Genomic DNA, 12,964 nt, shown 5'->3' with positions numbered 1-12,964 from the left:
CGAGTAGAAACATACATACTCATACATACATCAACTACTATCTCAGTACAATTTAATAATCACTACTTCCTCTTACATTGATCTTAATTTTATGTAGGAAATTAATTAAACATTAATTTGATATTCTTGCTAGCATTAAAATCCACTTAAGCGCATTACGCACACATTTACAAATGCGCAGAAGACCAATACTACAAAAGTACGGTAAGCTTGTAAGTACTATTTGTGTGTATGTATGTAACCATAATTGCTACAATTTTATGAGCTATTTGCAGTGGCGGTAAAAGCAAACAACTCGTTGTTCTAAGCGCAATTGTATGGGTAACGAGTCGCCGATCAAAGACGAAATCCGGTAAAAGCGGCAGAACAAATAGACATTAACACAGATAATAGAATGTTACAGATGAAAGACGCTCTCAGCTGGCTGCAGGTGTACGCGCATGAATGTAGAATTTTATGTTTTTACTCATTGTTGTTGTTGCTATTGTTTACTATGGCCGCATGGAGAATATGAAAATAGTGAAGTGAAAATTGTAGATATTGCAACTCGGAAAGTGATCGCCCGGGCCCGGGGATGTGAGGAGTTGAGCTTCTTTCTCGACTTTTTCTAGCCGTTCAGAAGCTTGGCGTATTGGAATGCAATAGAACTTCATTGCATTGTGTTGCAGGATGATTGGCAACTTTACGAAGCGTGTGCTTGTTTATTTTGTTCTTGTTGTTGGTGTTGTTGTTTTTGTTGCTGTGTTATTGCAGATTGTATACGTGCATACGTACGAAGACTTGCTAGTAATAGCTCTTTGCTGAGTTGAAGTTATTGTGGCAAGTTGTTGTTGTTGTCTAATATTGTTGTTGTATGCTGCTTTTGTTGTTGTTTCGTTCACGCTTGCATTGCTTACTACTTAAAGCAATAATTAGAACGTTTTCCAAGAATGATGCTGCACAAAACGTATACAAACTGGCACATAAGCACACGCACACACATACATACATATGTGCATGCATGCAAAGAAACACACATTTGTAAGTACATACATGGCGACTGGACAATTGGAATTTCTACGCATTAGAGCAATCAATTGCTGATGCTTTGGCCATAACAGATTGCTTTCTGTTGTTATTGTTGTTGTTGTTGTTCTTGTTGTTAAAGCTGTAGTTTTGTTCTTTACGAGCTTAAATGGCATGACAGCAGAAAAGCCGCAGTAGCCATACAGTTAATAGAAAGCAGCACAACAACAATGCAGTTGCAAAATGGAAACTGAATGATTTGAAATTTTATACAACAAAAACAAGCTGAAGAAAAAGTAAATACCAATGCGAGTTCAACAAATCCATTTGTGCGCCAGAAGTGAAGACTCATTTTTGTTTAGCAATTTCTAAGCAAGTAAATTCTTACCTGCGCTCCATTGACACTATTTAAGAGTGTAGTTATGTGTGTACGTATGTGTGCGTTGGCATTTAAGTAAACATTAAATATGTTTTCATGTCAATTGTTTGCAAAGCGAAAAAAGAACGTTGTAACTTTAAGCAAAAAACACATAACACACATGCACATGTGTTTGCGCATGCGCAGCCAATGAACTGCTTAAATGCGTCAATTCATGGTAAAATTAAATAGTTAACTTCAGAATGCGATTGTTGTTGCTATTGTTGTTGTTGTTTTTGCACTTGCGCTCGTCAGTGGCGGAACTAGTTTGCTGAAGTGAACTGCAAACTGTCAAAAGCGCAGTTGCGTACATACATATGTGCTTATACAAACCGCAAGTACAATAAGAACAAAACATTGCAGCACTTTGCAATAACAAAAAAGCAAAAACTTGTTAGCTTCGACTTCACCGCCCCTATAATTCCCTACACGAACGCAAGATTCCTGATTTCGATTGGTCTGTTTGTATGACAGCTATATGATATGATAATTTGATCTGAATTCATCGGGTATTACAGCAGTGTCTATAATAAGAATCCACGCAATTTTGTGAAATAAAAGTGTGCTCCATACAAAAACATGTTTCCGATGGTTCAGTTTGTATGGTGGCTATATGTTATAAAAGTCCGATCTAAACAATTTCTAATAAATTAACTGTCTTTAGGCAATAATTCGTGCCAAATTTCGGTAAGAAATCTCGACAAATAAAATAATTCACCATACAGGGTCTTGTTTACGATGGTTCAGTTTGTATGACAGCTATATGCCATAGGGATCCGATATCGACAGCTCCGACAAATAAGTAGCTTCTTGGGAAGAAAAGAACGTGTACAAAATGTTTGATCGATATCTCAAAAATATGAGCTAACTGGCGTATAAATATGTATATAAACGGACAGAGAGCCATGCTGATCATTTATGTATGTTATATACCTGTTTCATAGGGTACGTTTCTCTCCTGGCCAAACTTCGTTTTTAAACTTAATTTGCTCTCTTTAGGGTATAAAAACACATACATACATATGCACACATATGCAAAAGCACAGCGGCAGAGGAAGTTGCCAAAGTCCAAGAACCAGCACCGCTAGCAGACATCTAGAAAAGGGCGCAAATACATATACTCGTATATGAACTCAAATGTTACATACATACATCCAAATAAACCAATGCTGGTATAAAACAACAACAAATAATACACAAAGAACAACAATAATCAGAACAATGCAAAAACAGCACATACAACAAAAAATGTACCCAGAAAACAACAATAGCAAATACATGCATCGTTGGTGATGGCTTCACAGCTCACCGCTGCTTCAATTCTGGCGCTGCTTCGACTTCTGCTACAAGTGCTCACTTTTAACTAGTTGTAATAAGTGAAAGAAGAATGAAATGAAAACTTGTCTTTAATTAAAATATCCAACAGGAAAACAAACTGCAAATGCGTAAGGGGCAACAACAATTGTTGTTTGTTGTTGCAATAAATGCTGGAGCAATGCCAAATACGGTGGCATAAGAAATGCCGCTGAAGAATGCGGCGAAAAGAGCAAGCGGCAACAAATGGCAACTTTTTTATGGCGAAAATTAGCTGCAGAAGTTGATTGCTGATTGGTGGCAAACAGAAAATGCAGAGTACGTGGAAGTGGCGAAAAAGTCTGGCGATAAATATTTTAACCAAATCTCTTGAGCAGCATAAGCGCAATAATGCGTTAGCTTAAGTAACAAAAGTATTTGTTACTAAAATGTTGAAGTTTTAGAAGCAAAGTTATATATTTTGAGTTATGTGTTGTGGTATGCTAAAAATCTAAAAATATTATTGATAAACATATTAAATCACATAACCAATTGCACTATATAATGAAATTTCCAATAACGGACAGTCCTTGTAACCGGATACCTATCATAACCGGACAACTCCCACAACTAATCACCTCACATAACCGAATAGATTTCATGGAACCAACGATCCCATTAATATTTTCATACAAAACCAATTCCCATAACTGAATGTGAAAGCATTCCTATGACCGGACACGTACACTACTTACTTAATTTTTCATTCAAATTATCTATGATAAACGGACCAGATTTCATAAAATGTTAAAAGAAATTTGTGTAGGATTTTGCAGCTTCCGTTTTGTTTTTGAATTCTTAATCATTTGTGGTGCTTCGAGACAGTTATTTAAGAATAATACGCAAAATGGCCACAGCAAACAAACTGACTTGCGCTGGCACCCTCTGGTCGGCGGTGGCTCAATAGATTATTAATGGGGTAATTGTCATTCATTTACTCCTGCTCGACGTTGGTTCAAATTTATTAGGTATATAGTTATATTATATAGTATATAGTTCTGAGTTTCCACTTCTGATACTAAGAATACATTTTAAGCGCTGTTTTTGTCACGCCTTATATATATATATATAAATATATAGAAATAATAAATTTGTCAGAGCCGTGTCTGCTTAGAATTAATGAGCAGTATATGCTTCATCTAGCTATTAGTGATGTAATCTCACCTGTTCAATTATTTATTTTCCATCGAAATGCTTAGTTTTAAGTGTTCAGGAATGTATAGTAAGGAAATAGTGATCGCTAATGATCAGCTAACTTATTAACCTTTCTCAGTTATACAACTAACTGTACTATGTTTCATGAATTGGAATCTATCAGGAACAAAACCTTGTAAGGGTGTCAAAAATTATAGCTTATACGCAATAATGGCACGAAATAGCAGGATTATAACGGGCGCATCCAGCACTAATTGGGTCCAGGTCCACACTCATTACTCGCTACTTAGCTAGTATGTAGCATCCGAACTCTCACATAAGAACGTATATTTAAATAATATTCCATATATAGTCACATCTTTTTTCAATCGAAGTGCCTGCTCTCTTCTTATATCCTTTTTTTTCTGCTCTCCTGGACCACAAAAGAGATAGTTGAATATACTTATTTTTCCGGCAGATATTTGTGCCATATGCCAAGAGGCGGGTTGACGACAGTTGAGTATTTTCGGCATCACTGTACGAGGGCGATTTGTGATTACAACCCAAGAAACCAAATAAATATAAACCAATGGATCCAACTATTATGAATATGATTTTCAGCAAATAATCGCTGCCAAAGATTTATATGTAGTAGTAGATTATATGTAGCAATATTGGCATTCATATACTAGCCAAAAATATGGATATAGTAAGGGAATTTCAGAGCAATTTTTTTTTTGTTTTTGTTTTTCAATAGAATTTTAAAATAAATACCCACATAGTTTAAAGTACAGGTATATATTAAGTAAAATAATACAAAATAATTCGTTTTTATGAAAAGTTGTTTCATATTAAATAAAGCAATAAAAATCTATGAACAAAGCTTGGAATAAAACTAAGGCAAACGTGATTTCTTAAAAGCACAACAGCAAGTTGAACGAGTTAAAATGCAGAAAAAAATGTGCTGTGGTCACAAGTTCACAATCGACACAAGACTTCCTCATACATACATGCATTCCTACATAGATACTTATGTATGTAAAAGTGAACATATATGTGGATATATACAAGTCATTATTAGTGCAGCTAACGTAAGCGTACATGTATTTTTGCAATTTATGTATACAAGCATATGCTTATGACTGTGTATGTGTGGTGAGCATGATCTATATTTATTTATTGAACAGTAGCATACAAATGCTTGCAAATATGCGCATTAGATAGTCGTTAAATCTGGAAAAATTGGTATTATATTACCTATCTCCACTCCTAGTTATGTTGATACTTATGTATGATGTGCTGACCTTACTTCTGAAAGATGTCATATAAAAATGTTGAATACGATTTGAGACGGTTAATCTGACTGTCCGTGAGTAAGATTTAAGATTATATTACACTAGATTAGGGGTTCGATGGAAATTCAAAACATTTAACACTTGCACTTATTGCAAAAAATTAGTACTTTCTTCAGTCTAAAATAATTTTTATGTTGGATATAAGAAAAATATACAATATATTGGAGTTGCTTAGTTCAGGTTGTTCAAACCGAAATAACTATTTCTTTTATTCTTTAAAGAGCATTCGATTATACAAATTTCTGACTCTCCTTTACTTAACTAAAAACTTCGAAGCTAAAAATTTTAGTGAAGTCCACATCGAATTTTACACACCTATCTCTCTATCTACATATATACACCATCACATTTAAGGCTTATAAAACATATACATTTTTTTTACATATAATATATAACAAATAATTAAAGAAAAATATCGTGATATGCAAAGCTCTGAAAACTGTGGCTCTTAAAATTGTGGTGCAAATGGTCGAACAAAAGCGACAGCACGAATCAAAATGCAAGGAAAAAATTAAAGAATTAAAAAAAAGGAAAATAATTTAATAAAAGTAGAAAAACATGTTAACTTCAGTGGCACCGAAGCTAGCATATACTTTCACAAATAAACAAGTTTTCATAAAAGAACTTGATTTTGAACATTCACTTTATATGACAGTTATACGCTCTGATGGTCTGATCTCGAACAATTCTTTGGATATTAAATGCTTGCTTTAAGCAATAACCAAGCAAAATTTCGTTAACACATGTTCAGTATCCTGTCGTCCGATATAGTCAGTTTCGACAAATGAGCAGGTCCGTTCCCACGACAGTCGGGTCTAAGTAACTGCGTTCGGATTTTTATACGAATTGGCAATTCCGTACCAGCATTGAATAACTAATAAGTAATAGAGTGGTAGCATCGTGCGGTAGCATGCTGCATGACCAGAAATATTGGTCAATGTTAATTGAATGCCGTTTGTTGCCTGTTGCGCATGCTTATGGCGGAGTGGGTTGCAGGTGATTTGTACATTTCGTTAAAAAACGATTCCTTTTCCTCTATTTCTTACAAACATAACATAGTTTTTGCCTTTACTAGAGCAATTTGAACTTTTTCGTTGTTGTTGCTATTGAAATAAAACTACCATAAACAATTTATGACCTTGTGCTCTGTATTAAATTAATTGGCCAGCTTTTCGTTTGCATGTGTGTGTGTTTATGAAGGCATTAATTAGACGCTCTGTTAAGCGTGTAAATCATATTTATGCACACAATTATGAGCATAATAAATGGCGAGCAATGACTGAACTGCTGCTGTTCGAGCACATCAAGCAGCAGTTGCCAATAAAATCGGTTTAATAAGTTGGAACGAAGGTAGTAACAAAGAAAGGTTAAGTGCAAGGCGGGCGTAGAGTCGGCTGCCACAAGAATTTTCCTGCTTCCGTATTACTTATATGAAGAGACTTCAATAATTATTGTATTTAATTGGTGACTGCTTGCAGAGTATCGTGATAAGAGAATAAGTATTGGATAGAATTGATTGTCTTAGAATTAGTTTTTTTCATATCGATAACTTTTCTGTTTATAACTCTCAATAGGCTGATATCAATGGAGAATAATTGCTTAGTAATTTGAATATATTATACGATCTTAAATGTGTTAGAGCTAGTCAGAAGTTTCCGAACACCAGTTTTTTTACATTTTTTAACAAATAATAGCGCCAAGAAATATTATCTGAAAATCATTCGTAAATCTAAATAATACTATTCGAGTTGCTCAATAATTAGCGAAGAGTTCTCAGATACTCTAGAATGATCGTGTAACACTTTAAAATAATTCTTCACAAAATTATGTTTTTGTACTAGTGACCACTGTAGCGAAAATCGTTAGGCATATGACAACAAAATTCTTACAGCCTTTTGAAAATATTAAATTTTTATAATAATTCCAATTAACTTTAGATGAATCACCAATGATTTGTGTTGGCACACCGCCAGGAGCTTTGGTTGTAATTTGATCAACACAAACTGCCATTACTTTTACAATTATACACAATATTACTTGTATATAATATTTTATTCTGTAAATTTTCTGTCAAGTCTACTTGCCCAATACTGCTAACGAGTCGCTTGTGTCTATTAGGACTTCTACCCCTGAAGTTACTAGAATCATAACAGAGCTAAATACGAAAAAGGTATCATGACACGATACTATTACTCCAAAAATGCTAATTGAGTTACCAAATATTGCTATAACGGTGCTCTCCTTGCTCTTGAATGCAATTCTTGGTTTCGGATACAATCCAACTTCGTGGAAAAAGTCGCAGCTCATCATGATAGATAAACCTGGGAAAGACTTAAAACCGCCGTCTTCCTACAGACCAATATGTATCTTAACCTGTATTTATAAAATATTCGAAAAAGTGTTACTATCAAAGATGAATACTTTCCTCCACGAAAATAATACAATACCAACGCACCAATTTATTTTTCGTGCTAACCGTGGCACTGTAGAGCAAGTAAATACTCGTAGAATTACCAACGAAATCAGGAAAGCATTCGAGCACAGAGGATACTATTCAACAAAAAATTTTTCTAGATGTAGATCAGTCATTCGATAAGGTCTGGCATGAAGGCCTTTTATGGGAAATCAAAAATTTTTTACCTTATCCTTCAAGGAGATAAATTTCTAAATATGTTAGTGGTATGCCATAGTATCAAAGAGGGAATCAAAAAATTAAAGGAAATAATCCAGTATCCAACGCCAGTAAATATGCGATACGTTATTTTGCAACCAATATCTTACAACATCGAATGTTCTTCGATAATATTTTATACTTTTCTTACAGAAAATATAAAAACATAAAACATACTCCAAGTAAAATTTACACAATTCTTCTTCTGATTCTAATCATTCAGTCTGCATGGCAGTTATATGCTGTATACGTAGTTGTGCGATAAATCCGATTTCGACAAATGAGCAGTTTTTTGGTAGAGAAAGAACGTGTGCAAAATTTCATATCGATATCTCAAAATATCAGAGACTAGTTCGGATGTATGTAGACGGAATGAGTGAGTTCTAACACGACATTTTCTCAGTCAGTTGGAGAAAATAAATTAGAATAATTAGGAAAGAGTTCTTGTTGAAAAAATATATTATATTTTTTATTATTTATTCGTTTGTGAAATGGCCAACTTAGGCTCTACTTCAGTCAAAAGTAAAATTCTTTTAAAGGGTTTCGAAACATAACCTGTCATACGTCTGAATTGGTGAAGTTTGTTATTAAGAATCGTGGGAAATATGTATATTATTTTACAGAGAAATTAATCGAAATATGTTGTGTAATTGTTAGGTTGTTTTAGGTTATAATAGGTTTTCAGATTGATGGCTAGACTAAGACTATACTTGCACAGTTATAGAAACCCTTTTTGATGGCTTAAACTATTAAAGTAGGATCTAAATATCGATATATCAACAATTTGCCTTCAATGCATTGCAAATCTGCCAAAGCGATTTGATTTTATAATTTATGTGGAAAAGTAAACTTTTCTGTCTCTAGTGTTTTATTTCCGGCATATCTTTTATTACCCTCACTAAAAATTATGGCTTTATTAAACATTTTATATAGGAAAACGTTGTAGAACTCTTAATTGACATGCGAAAAATTTCACTATTGTATATAAAATATAAATTTTAAGTAAAAAGGCCTTGTGTAGCAGAATATTTATTGTAAGCTCAATTATTGCGTAAAAGAATAAAAACATACATATTTTTTAACAAAAGTTATAATTATTGAAGATAAAGAATTAAGAAAAAATGACTGTAAAAAGTGTTTTATAAATTCAATTATAATAGTTTCAACTAATATTTTATACATTTTTGTGATTTCATTAAGCTTCTTTTCAGTTAACAAGTTCTAAACAAAATTTTAAAAATTAAAAAAAAAAAATGTTGAATTTGTTTGAAATTTTTTTGAAATAAAGTTTTCATTTCTTTGAAAATACTTTATATTTTTTCATTTGCTTCTGCGCCCAGAATTTTTGCCATTTAATTGGCAGTTTGCGCTGCAAAATTTTAATTGACTTTAAAGTCATTTTTTTTATATGGGGATTATCATATTTTCCCCCAATTAAAAGCCCACACAGCTGTGTACAGAAGCAAATGTGTGCGTATGTTTTTCAGCACTAAATAACTTCGGCGTTCGCATTTTGTAAAAATAACACAGAGCAAAGTTATGCATTAGTTTTTTGTTATTTAAAGAAAGTATTACTTCAATATTATTTTAGATTAACATTTTTAGTTGTTATCCTTTTATAATCCGTTGGCAAATATTTTTGCTGCAACAAGCCAGCAGCGGCAGCGGCAGCAGCAGCAAAGCACAAAAATTCTTTGCACAGAAATGAAAAAAAAAAACAACTTGCAAACAAACAAAAACAACAACGCATTGAAAGCATAAAATCAACAAACGCAGCAACAACAATTGTTGTTGTATAATAGGTTTTTTGCAGCTATGTGTTGTTGCTGTTACTGTTGCATAGCTGTTATTGTTTTTTTTGCGCTGCTGTTGCTTTTGCTGCATTGTTGGCATAGCAGCAGAGCTTTGGTCTAGCAAAACTCAATGCCGGGCAGGAGACGCCTGGGCACAGGGTGCGTGCCTCAAGCTGGCAGCTGTAGCACAACTCACCTGTTGCAGCGTTGGACGCACGCTACGCGTTTGCACTTAGCTGAGTTATTTGCTGTTGATGATTTTGTTTTATTCTTTTGCTGTTGTTGTTGCTGGTTTCGGAGCAAAGCACTTTGGAATTTGTCTTTCGCTGCAAGTTTATCCTTATTTATTTTTTATATTGTTCTAGATTTTACACAAAATTATCGCTGTTGTAGTTATTATTTTTGTTTTTTTCTACTGCTTGCTGTTAACTCAGTTGTTGTAGCGCAACAAGGATAACGAAGGAGAACGAATTGCTTTGCGCAAATACACAGCGAGTATCTTTAGTTTTCGGCACGCTGCTGAGTTCGTAAGTCACTGCGTCGAAGCTTTCGACTTCGTTATTGTTGTTGGGTTTTCCTTAGCGCAGCTGCTAATGAAAATGTGCAAAAAGGTTCTCGACAAAAATGTATTTCCTTTCCGTTTCGTTTGCGCTCAATTTTGTTGCACGTTATTGTTTACACAAAAAAAAAAAAAATCGAAATAATTTGAATTTTAGATTTTTGTTGTTGTAGAAAAAATGCACTCACTTTTTATGAACACTGTCTAGAAAAACAACTACAAGTACGTTTGCTAATTTGCAAGTATTCTTTAGAGTAATAATAATATCCTTGCGTTTGGGTCAACGGTCACTCAGTTACCACTTGCGGTTGCCGCATTTTCCGTAAACAAGTACCAAACGCTTTCAGCGAATAAGACAAACTGATTCGTGTGCTTCGTTTGGCTTAAAAGACTTTTAACCACATTAAAGTTGTTTCGTCGATATGCAACGGACCAAGACGCTGGCGTCGACGTCGCCAGCAACAAACAAAACGGCCGCAAGACGGACGGCAAAGACGATCGCACTACACCACGAACAACAACAACAGCAGCGCTGGCTTTGACTTTGCAAGACAATATCTTTTACAGCTAGCGAGTCGGGTTAGTAAGTGGTTATGTGTAGCGCCAAAATAAGCGATAAAAAAAATTTAACTAAAAATCAAAGCCACAGCGAGCATGAAAGTACAAAGTATGTAGTCATGTAAAAGAAGAGCAAATGCTAAAGCGAAAATAATGGAAAGCAATCAAGTGAGACCAGAAAGTGCAGCCACTGAAGAGTTGATGTGTCTTCAGTGGTAATAAGCAAATGACCACAAAAGAACAGTGAGCAAACATTGCCAGCTGTCACACTTAAGTGGAGTACCAAACACGCTTATCAGCCTATAGAGTAAAAAAAACAAAAAAAAAAAAAAAACATATAGTAAGAGAGAGAGAGAGAGAGAGAGAGAAAAAGTCTGAGAGCATACTAACCCAAAGTGGGCTTGTGAGGCGGCCAAGAATGGTCAAGATGCTTAAGAAACCGGCAAGTAGAATGACAATACGCAAATCAAAACTTTGAGCTCAAAGAGTGGCACCGCAAGAGCGCATAGATAGGAAGATTTTTAATGAAAGAGAGCATTCAGTTATGATTGAGCCACGATCATGTCTAATTTTAGTGTTAGCACTTTTGAGTGCCGTTTTATGGCGCTTGAGTTGACATAACCGGTTTTGTGTTTGTTGTGAGTGAAGTGCAAAACGTGAAGCTTGAGTGAGTTTTAAGACATGTCAATATTACTCATTACTGTTTTTTAAAAGCCGTTAAACATTATTTAATTAAATTATTTGCACTAATTGACTCTAATTTTCTTCTGCTAATCATTGGATTGTTCAATATATCAGTGGTTATGGACTTCTCACTTACCATATATGGAAATGACTAATGGCAGAAAAAGTTTCGCATTTTATAATTCCTCATAAATACAAATTGCTAATTCAAAATTCAATAAAAAATAAATATTTCATTAACTTTTTGAGCTCTATTTCAGATGACAACCGTTCATTTGAAACTTAAGCAAACCCTTTGAAAGGCATTAGTTTACAAAACTGGTTATCGTGATGGGCTAAAAAAATATAACATTGATTTAGTGGACACCGAACAATAACAAGGACTTTAAGATATCTCAATTCATGAATAATTTAATGCAACCAGTCCTTTCTACGAAGAAAAGTTAAAATGTGAATCAATAAACATACAAGGTGCCTTTTTAAGTAAAGTGAACCTAGCGCCACCTTGTGGCGCCATCTTTATGTCGACTGCTGCGTTATAATCTGCTATCTTTATCAATTATCCAGTGAGAACTGTATGAAATTTCATTGACTGGAACTGAAGTTATTGCGTTTTAAGTGTCAGTATGTTTGTGTAATCGGTGCGAAAAAGAGCTTCGAACAAAGAGCCAACATCACATTTTGTTTTAATATTGGTAAAACTTTACCGAAACATTTCAATTGATGAAACAAGTTTGTGGCGATGATAGCCTATTCCGTAGCAGAGTGCACGAGTGGTTTCAACGTTTTCAAAGTGGTCGCGAGGACATAAATGACGATCAACATGTGGGCCAATCAAAATCCGTGATCACCGGAAATTCCCTCGAAACTTTGCATGAAATCATCAAAAATCTGCCGCAATCATGGAAATGGAATTGAACATCTCCGAAACATCGAAATTGCTAAAAATCAAACATTCGAAGGACGATTATTTGACCAAAAATCATATTTTAACCATTAACCACTCCTCCTATTCATCTGATGTGGCACCGTGCGACTTCTTCCTATTCGGAAAAATGCATTTGCCCATGAAAGGTAAGCGTTATGCAGACGCAGAGCCGATCCAAAAGGATTACACCGGCATACTGGCGGCCGTACCAGCCAACGAGCTAACACACTCGTTCGAGATGCTTTTGGACCGTGCAAAAAGCTCTTTCGAAGAATTTGAGACTATTTTGCATGAAACAAATTGATTTTGCCAAAAAACCCTTTTTTTTTAAATCGGCTTTACTTTGAAAGGATCCTTGTAGGACCCAACAATGATAAAACATGAAACGATCCTAATTAGCATTGTGCACAAAAATTTGCAATCTGTCAACCTCTTAAGGAAATTTTCTTTATTTTATTCATATTCATTCAGTCATATCGGTAAAAATGTAGCACTATTTTCAAACT

General features: G+C 34.5%; 1 protein-coding gene across 2 annotated transcripts in view; it reads right to left on the bottom strand.

Annotated features, from left to right (window-relative positions):
- The window catches only part of LOC108974706 (mucin-5AC), a 123,482-nt gene extending 112,858 nt beyond the window's left edge, over nt 1-10,624 (bottom strand). For both annotated transcript variants that reach the window (XM_018942714.1, XM_018942715.1), the window contains exon 1: nt 9,926-10,624. The gene's annotated coding sequence lies outside the window, so the exon portion shown is untranslated. The remainder of the gene's footprint in view (nt 1-9,925) is intronic.
- Nucleotides 10,625-12,964: the final 2,340 nt, after the last annotated feature.

This window comes from Bactrocera latifrons, unplaced genomic scaffold (assembly GCF_001853355.1).
Source record: "Bactrocera latifrons isolate USDA-ARS-PBARC rearing strain unplaced genomic scaffold, ASM185335v1 scaffold_58, whole genome shotgun sequence".
NCBI classification, from domain to species: Eukaryota; Metazoa; Arthropoda; class Insecta; order Diptera; family Tephritidae; genus Bactrocera; species Bactrocera latifrons.
Note: the sequence above shows the minus strand (reverse complement) of the source record. Positions and strands in the feature narration are given on the sequence as shown.